The sequence below is a fragment of the Solanum dulcamara genome, chromosome 12, assembly GCF_947179165.1.
Source record: "Solanum dulcamara chromosome 12, daSolDulc1.2, whole genome shotgun sequence".
Lineage (NCBI taxonomy): Eukaryota > Viridiplantae > Streptophyta > Magnoliopsida > Solanales > Solanaceae > Solanum > Solanum dulcamara.
The window spans coordinates 24,919,312-24,928,525 of record NC_077248.1 but is presented as its reverse complement, the minus strand read 5'-3'; positions in this window follow the sequence as shown (position 1 = coordinate 24,928,525).

Genomic DNA, 9,214 nt, shown 5'->3' with positions numbered 1-9,214 from the left:
CCAAGGCCAGGACAACAATTGAACCACCACGGGATGTATTGACCTTCACGGACCGTAGTGGTCACCCCTGCAGACCCACTGTCAGGATCCTCACCACGATCCCCACCATGGGCCATGGTGACCTTCACGGGCCATCATGGTCAACGTAAAGGAGGTCCTCTAGAACTCTTTTTTCCCCAATTTGAAAGCATTGACCACGGACACCAGTACGGTCTGTGGTGAAGTTCACGGACTGTGATGGGTCCTCCATGCAGCCTAGTCTCCAGTTTTAATGAGGGTTATTCTAGTCTTTTCCCTATATTTCATTAATAAATGTGGGTGGTTTTAGGGACTAACTTCCTAACTATTTACTATCCTAAAGTCTTCTAACCCTATCATTCTCTCCATAATTCCCTAAATCACAAAATACTCTCTCCAACATTTTCTCTCAAGGTGTCCTTCTTCCTGAAGAATTCAAAGGGGTTCTTCAAGGTCAAGCTTTAATTTTCTTCAATTTAGGGTTCATCATTGTCAAGGTATGTGGGACTTCATCCAAGGGTACCTTTCACCCATGGAATCCCAAAGATTTTCTTCTTAATTTTTCTTATGATTTCCTCAATTAAAAGCCCTAAGTGCATGATTTTTGATGGGTCTAAGTCTAATTATGCATAATTCACATTATATTGTATGATTTCAAGTTGAATTTCAATGACTCATGTTGTACACTAGTTTCAAGTTTGATTTAGGAGATATGATAATAATTTTCAAGTTATATTCTATGAAAGCTTTACGTTATGAATTAAAGATGCTTTATGCAAAGAAGTTCATGAAAGATGATTCTATGATGTTTCAAGAAAATTAAAGATAGGGCAAGCTAATTCCCTAAAGATGTTTACAATCAAAGATATGTAATGATGGAAGGCCTACACCTACATTGCATGAGTTATATGATAGATGAGTTAATCCTATGATTTTACTATGATAATGCTAGATGAGCTATTCTTATGATGTTTTATAAAAATGGATTGATATTATTATCTTTCTCTATGATATTTATGATTATGTTTTATGATTTCCGTTAGAATATTAACTAAGCACCGAGAGGACTTTTAGGTGGGGTTCGGTCTGGTAGCGCAGTTAGCTACCCAAGAGAATTCTAGTAGCAACCTTTAGCCCCAAACTACGTTTCCCACATAGGTTTACATATGCCAATATGGTGAAACTAGTGGATCCACATAGCCCATTTAAAGAGTTACTTAATAGAGTATGCCCTAGCAAGGTAGCCTATCCTGTGTCGATGCAGGAGTCATCAAATTCCATCTATTAGCCCGCGTGGTCTAATATGTCAGTTAAAGGTCCTATCCCACACAGTTTCAGTTGAGTTATGGGTCCTTAAGATGATTATGAGATTCAAGATTCATTGACTAATAAAATAAATATTTTAATGTTTTTCATGATTTTACTCATGTTTTAAAGATATAGGTCTTGCATCACATGATTCATATTATTTATGTCCTATGTTTATTGCTCATGCATCCTCTCACAAACTTAGTACATTCTATGTACTAACGCAGATTTTTTTCCTGCATTATATGTTAATGTAGGGACAAACGATCACGTTCATCCTCCTCTCGCTCATGTCTAGAGTTTTGATATTAACTCCTTAATGTTAGTGAGTCATCACGTTCATCCTCCTCTCGCTCATGTCTAGAGTCTTGCTTTAGCTTTATTGCTTAATTTTCCTCATGTATTTTCATGAATGCTATGCTAAGAGGCTTGGTTGGAGACCTTCAAGATTCTAATTGTCGTGTTATGACTAGGCCCTTGGTCTGGTCATGACAACATCATTAGGAAATGTCATAATAGATACCAATCCAACTTTATCAAGTAACATAAGAGAAGCTAATCTATCATCTTCATCATGAGTGTTTGAGTAAATTCCATCAACCCCTTTATTCTTCTTTAACATGATTGTGCAAGAATTATCCTTATTGCACTATAACTTCTTTGATTAAAGAATCTTTGAAACATAATTCATAATATTTCATTAGTCATTCTTAAACCTTTAATATCATTTATAAAACTTCATTATAAGCTTTTGAAATTCATGATCATAATTCATTGAAAACAAACTTGAAACTAGTCATATAACATGGGTCATTGAAATTCATCTTGAAATCATGCAATATAATGTGGATCATGCATAATAAGTCTAATAGCATTGAAATACATCATAATTTATTGGACCCAATGCAATTCACAAAACTAGGACTTTTAGAGGAAGAAATTCATGACAAATTTTGAGAGAAAACTTGGGATTTCATGGGTGAAAGGACCCATGAGTGAATTCCCACATATCTTTGATCTTATGAGCCCTAAATGGCAAAGAATTGAAGCTTTGATCTTGAAGAAATACCTTGAATTGCTTGAAGAAGAAGAAAACTCTTAAGAGAATACTTTTATAGAGAGGATTTTGATTTTGAGTGTTTGGGTGATAATGAGAGGGTTAGGAGGGCTTAGGGTAGTTATTAGGATAGAAAAAACCTCTAAAATTGCCCTCATTCATTAATGAAATCATAGAGAAAAGACCAAAATACCTCTAAACTTAATTGATTTAGGACCCCAGGATGGAAACCCACCACGGTTAGTGCAGCTCACCACGGCCTGTGGTGGTGGTTGTGGTGTTGGAATCTGATTTGGGTCTGAACAGTTAACCTCCATGGAGGCCACCATGGCTCATGGTTCTCACCATGTTTATGGTTTCTTCTGTGGTACTCACCCTAAATAGGAGTCTGAGAAGTTGGGTTCACTGGCCTCATCACGACTCGTGATTTACACCACGGGTCTAGAGCCATCTGTGGTTCCTTCTCCAAGATTTTCAATTTGACTGGCGACCTTCATGGTTGCTATCCATATCTCATAATGAGTACCACGGCCCGTGAAGGACCACCGGTGCAAAAAATTGAGATTTTCTGACAAACTTCTTCTGAATCCTCGTTTTCCAACTTTTCAACTTCCGAGGTCTTACAATATTTCTCCCTTGGGAACATTCATCCTTGAGTGGAACTCAAACTAGCATGAATAGTAAAGTAAAGAGATATAGCAGCCTAACATGAATGCAAAACAGCTCAAAAGGCATAAAACATGGAATACTCAATCTCAAGCTAAATCATGACTTTAAAATTAATTTCATGAGCATGAATGTATATGAAAACATGAGAATGATTAAAACACATGGTTTTAACTGAGTGGATTATGAAGGAACTTAATACCTCAACTAAGAACGGAAGGAAAAAGACGAGGATATCATGACATCATATTGGCTTTGGCTTTTCATGTAACACCCTCAACCTCTTGGTTCCTCCATAAAACTTTAACTGAAGTTATTTCCTTGTTCCTCAACTTTCTAATTTATCGATATAGGATCTCAACCGGAATCTTCTCATATGAAAGACTCTCTTTCATACCAATGCTTTTCAAGGGCATAATAGAGCTAGGATCACCAACAAATTTCCTCAACAAAGACATATGAAACAGTGTATATTCTGATGCCAACCTAGAAGGCAAATCCAACTCATATGCCACCTTGTCAATTTGCCTCAAAATCTGATATGGACCAACATAGCGGCGACTAAGCTCCCTTTCTTGCCAAAATGCATCACACCCTTTATGGATGAAATTTTCAAGTAAACCTAATTATTCACCTCAAATTCAAGTTCCATTCTTCTCACATCTGAATAGGACTTTTATAGACTCTAGGCAGTCTTCAATCTTTCTCTAATCAACCTCACCTTCTCTATAGCTTCATGTACCAACTCAGGTCCTATTAAAGCAACTTTACCAACTTCGAACCAACTAATAGGAGACCTATACCCTCTATTATATAAGGCCTCAAATAGAGCTATTTCAATGCTGGAATAATAATTGTTATTATAGGTAAACTCTATCAATGGCAAATAATCATCCCAGTTACCTCTAAAATCAACAACACAGGCTCTGAAAATTTCCTCACAGGTCTGAATGGTATGCTTGGCCTGACCATCAATCTAAGGGTAAAAAGTTATACTAAACTTCACTTGAGTACCAAGACCCTTTTGGAAAGATCTCTAAAACTGAGATGTAAACTGAGTACCTCGATCTGAAATGATAGAAAATAGGACACCATAAAGTTTAACCAACTCTCGGATATACAATCTACCATAATTCTCGAGTGAATATGAATTCTTAACCGGATAAAAATGAGTTGACTTAGTTATTTGATCAATGACCACCCAAATCGAATCATATTGCCTACGAGTACGAGGCAAACCTGTAATGAAGTCCAAATGTAAGGCTTCCTACTTCCAAGTAAGAATCTCAATATATTGAGCCAAACCTCCTAGTTTTTGATGCTCAACCTTCACTTGTTGACAATTAGGACATCTAACCATAAACTTCGCAGTATCCTGCTTCATGTCATTCCACCAATATACTTCTCTCAAATCACGGTACATCTTCGTGGATTCCATATGAATAGAATACCATGAACTATGAGCCTCGTACAATACCATTTCCCTCAAACCATCTACATCAGGAACACATAATTGGCCTTAACACCACAAAACCCCATATCCCTCTTGGGATAAGGCCTCAATGGATTTTTTGGCAACCATTTTCTTCAACTAAACTAAGGTAGGATCATTATCTTGAGTGGCTTTAACATTCGCACAAGAGATGATTGAGAACCATTTTGAAAAATAACACCACCATCCTCTAAATCAACCAATCGGACACCCAAACTGGCTAATCTATGAAAATCCTAAACCAACTCTTTCTTCTCATCCTCAACAAGGGCAACACTGTTCATGGACAGTCTAATAAGAGCATCGGCAATGATATTTGCCTTTCTTAGATGGTATAACACATCCATGTCATAGTCCTTTAATAATTCAAGCCATCTCTTTGTTGAAGTTTCAAATCCTTTTTGACCAAATACATATTGCAAACTCTTGCGATCGATGAATATGTCAACGTAGACATCATAAAAATAGTGTCTCCATAATTTCAAAGCAAAGACCATTGCCGCTAACTCCAAGTCATGGGTCGGGTATTTTTTCTCATACACCTCAAGTTGCCTAAAAGCATATGCTATCACTTTACCATTTTGTATTAAAACACAACCAAGACCAACTTGTGAAGCATTACAATAGACAACAAACCCATTGGAACCTTTCAGCGAGGCAGAGCGGAGGTAAGTTTATCCTTCAACTCTTGTAAACTCTTCTCACATGCCTCAGACCATTAGAATTTAACCTTCTTTTGAGTTAAAGTATTCAAGGGCAATGCAATGGAAGAGAAACCTTCTATAAACCATCTATAATAACCAAATAAGTCCAAGAACTCTAAATATCATAAGGGGACAACTATTTAAGCCAATTCTAGCCGCCTCGGTCTTCTTAAGATCAACTATAATACTTTCACCAAAGACAATATGACCAAGGAAAGCAGCTGACCTCAACCAAACTTCACACTTGTGAAACTTAGCAAACAACTGGCAGTTCTTGAGAAATTTGCAAGACAATCCTCAAATAATCGGCGTGCTCTTCCTCACTCTAAGAATAGATCAAAATATCTTCAATGAACACAATAACAAACATCCAAATATTGCTTGAATACCCTATTCATCAAATCTATAAAAGCTGCAGGAGAATTCAAAGTGAACATATCTAGTTCTAAAAGCCATTTTTGGAATATTACATTCTCTTACTCGGAGTTGATGATAACCTGATCGAAGATCAATCTTTGAAAAATAGCTTGCTCCTTGAAGTTGATTGAAAAGGTCATTAATTCTTGGGATGGGATACTTATTCTGAATTGTGACCTTGTTTGATTGTTAGTAATGAATACACATACGGAGAGAACCATCTTTCTTTCTAACAAAGAGAATCGAAGCACCCTATGGAGAGATACTCGGTATAATAAAACCTTTATCTAATAAATCCTTCAACTGATCCTTTAACTCTTTCAATTTTGTCGGGGCCATTTGATAAAGAGTAATAGAGATAGGTTGCGTATCAGGAAGAAGATCGATAACAGTCTATTTTCCTTTTGGAAGGTATACTTAGGAGATCCTCGTCAAAAACTTCCAAAAACTTATTAACAATAGAAACTGACTCAAGAGTAGTGGCTTTAAAATTTATATCTTTAACCCAAACTAGATGATAAATGCAACCTTTTAAAACCATTTTCTGAGCTTTAAGGTACGAGATGAATTGACCTTTAAATATGAAATACTATCTTTCCATTCTAGAATGGGCTCATTAGAAAACTGAAACTTGACCAAATGGGTCCTACAACATATAGAAGCATAGCATGCATGAAGCCAATCCATACTGAGAATAATACTCTAATAGGTCACATCCAACTTTATAAGATAAACTGAGGTGATTTTATGAAAAATTAAAACTGGGTAATTTCAATAGACTCTCTTAGCCACAACTGAATCACCAATGGGAGTATAGACTGAAAAAAGATCTAATAAGATCTCAGGACTAACAATGAATCTCATAGCAAGTTAAGGAGTAAGAAATGATACTATATCACCTAGATCTAACAATACCTAAACATCAAAGTCAAAGACTTTTAACATACCAGTCACAACATCTGGCAAATCCTCTAACTCCTGATGAGTCTGGAGGGCATTAAATCTATTTTGGCGCTGGCCGCCACCTTTAGTAGGATTACGCTAATCTGAATGACCGATAGTTTGAGTTTGAATCTGGCGTGTAGCACTACTCCTACACTCCCTCTTATGATGAACTAGTTTTCCATACCTATAGTACATATCCTATCCTACTAAGCATTCTCCCTTATGGTTTATTCCACACTTCTTGCATAGTGGGATGTCTTGACCACTCAGAGCTCCTTCTAGTGCCTTTGGATTAGGTATTTTATCTTTCTTAAAATTTGGACCTAGAGTATTATATGAAGATTGGCCAGAATACTTTTGAAGAAATTAAGGGCGACCATCATTCCCCGACTTACAATGTGAGAAATTACTACCATCGGTTTGAGCCCTCTTGGATTCCCTTCTAGACCTCTCCTTCAACTTTTCCTCCTTAATTTGCTTGAATGTTTTATAAGTCTTAAAATATCCATCTCCTTGATGAGCATGGTGGTCCTACATTCTTTAACCACCAAATTGAACACACTCAAAATGAACTTGCTCATCCGAGCCCTTGGATCTGCAACCATGAAAGGAGCATATTTGGACAACTTTATAAACTTGAGGACATACTCCTTCGCACTCATGTTACCAGGGCACAAATTTATGAACTCTTGCACCTTAGCCTCCCTCAACTCCAATGGAAAAAACGAGTCAACAAAAGCACCTATGAATTCTTCCCAATTAACAGTACCTTCATCTCTACCTCTTTCCTTTTTTTATTGATTAAACCAAACTTGAGCAACCTCTTTGAGTTGATATGCCGCCAAGTCTACTTTTTCCACCCGATTGACACCCATGATGTCAACAATCTTACCAACACCCTCTGTGAACTCTTTTGGATCCCTATTCACTTTAGAACCATGAAACTCAAGAGGATTCATACGGGTGAAATCACGAACTCGGCTAGCTAAGGTACCCACATTTGGATTCACAGGAGCCACCATCTCTCGGTTAACTTGAGTCGCTATGGCTTGAGCAAGAACTTGGAAAGTGGCTCGGAACTACACATAAGATACTTGCTCATTCAAAGGGTTATTCGGAGCTTGATGCTCTTCTTCGGCATTCCTTCAAATAGGGTTCCTTCTTAGAGGCATATTTCTAAAATCACAAAGAGAAAGTGATAGAGGAGAAAGACTTAGAGTTCAACTCCATCATACGATGAGATCATGAAAGAAGTGATGTTGTTCCTAAAATGCCTCATAGCCCCTTATTCATAGATATGGCACCCTTTACACTGATGAATAAGACTCTACTCGACGCGGTATGTTAGACTCTCTAGGACACTTTAAACCTTGTACTTTGATACCAAGTTTGTCACAATCCAAGCTAGATCCTAGGTGTGACACAATGATTGAAATATCAGAGGACCCCAACCAAGCCACTTAGCATATCATACATGAGTATACATAAGGTAAGTAAGGAAATTAAAAAAACATGGATGTGGAAGTAAAGTCTCAACATGAAAGTCTCAATAAGAGAGAATAATTCTCAAACTCAAATGAAAGACAACATAGACTTATTTAATATCCAACATGCCTCTGCTACTACATGGGGGTGTAAGACAAGCTCCTAGCTCACCCTTGACAACATAAGAAAAGTCATAAAATCAATGAAAAGATAATAGTCTTGTTCTAGAAGCATGAGAACTCACCAATAATAGAAAAGTAAAGCTCAACTCTAGCCGAGTGGGAGGTGTGCGAAGATTGTATGATCTTACATTATGATACAATGTAGGCAAAAAGTATGTGCTAGTACATAGAATGCATTAAGCATGTGAGAAGTATGCATGAATAATAAACATATGACATAATCAATATGAATCATGAGATGCAAGATCAATATCTTAAAATATGAGTAAAACCATAAAAATTTTAAAACATCATAATCATTGGTCAATGCATCAAAACATCATCATGTGAAATTATACCTTTTCTTTTACCTTGATGTGGGATAGGACCTTTAACCGACATATAATACCATGTGAGCTATAACATAGAATTTGATAATCCCCACATCGATATGGGGAAGGCTACCTTGCAGGGTAGACTTCTTGATGGTACTTTTTCTAATTTTATGCTATATGCAAATCCACTAGATATAGCATATTGGAACTTTAAACCTACAGGGACAACGTAGTCAGGGACTAAAGGTTTCTATTAGGATTCCCTTGGGTAGGTACAATGGCTACCAGAACAAACCCCATCTTAAAATCCTCTCGACGCTTAGTCATTATCCCAATGAAACTTCATGAAAATATGGTCCTTAACATCATTAGGAAAGATTATAATAGATACCAATCTAATTTTTTCAATTAACATAAGAGTAGCTCATCTATCATCTTTATCATGAGTGTGTGAGGAAATTCCATCACAACCTTTATTCTTCTTTAACAAGATTGTGTAAAAATTGTCTTTATTGCACTATAACTTCTTTGATTAAAGAATTATTGAAATATCATTCAATATTTTTAAGTAATACATAAACCTTGAATAGCATTCATAAAACTTTCATTGAAATCTTTTGAGATTC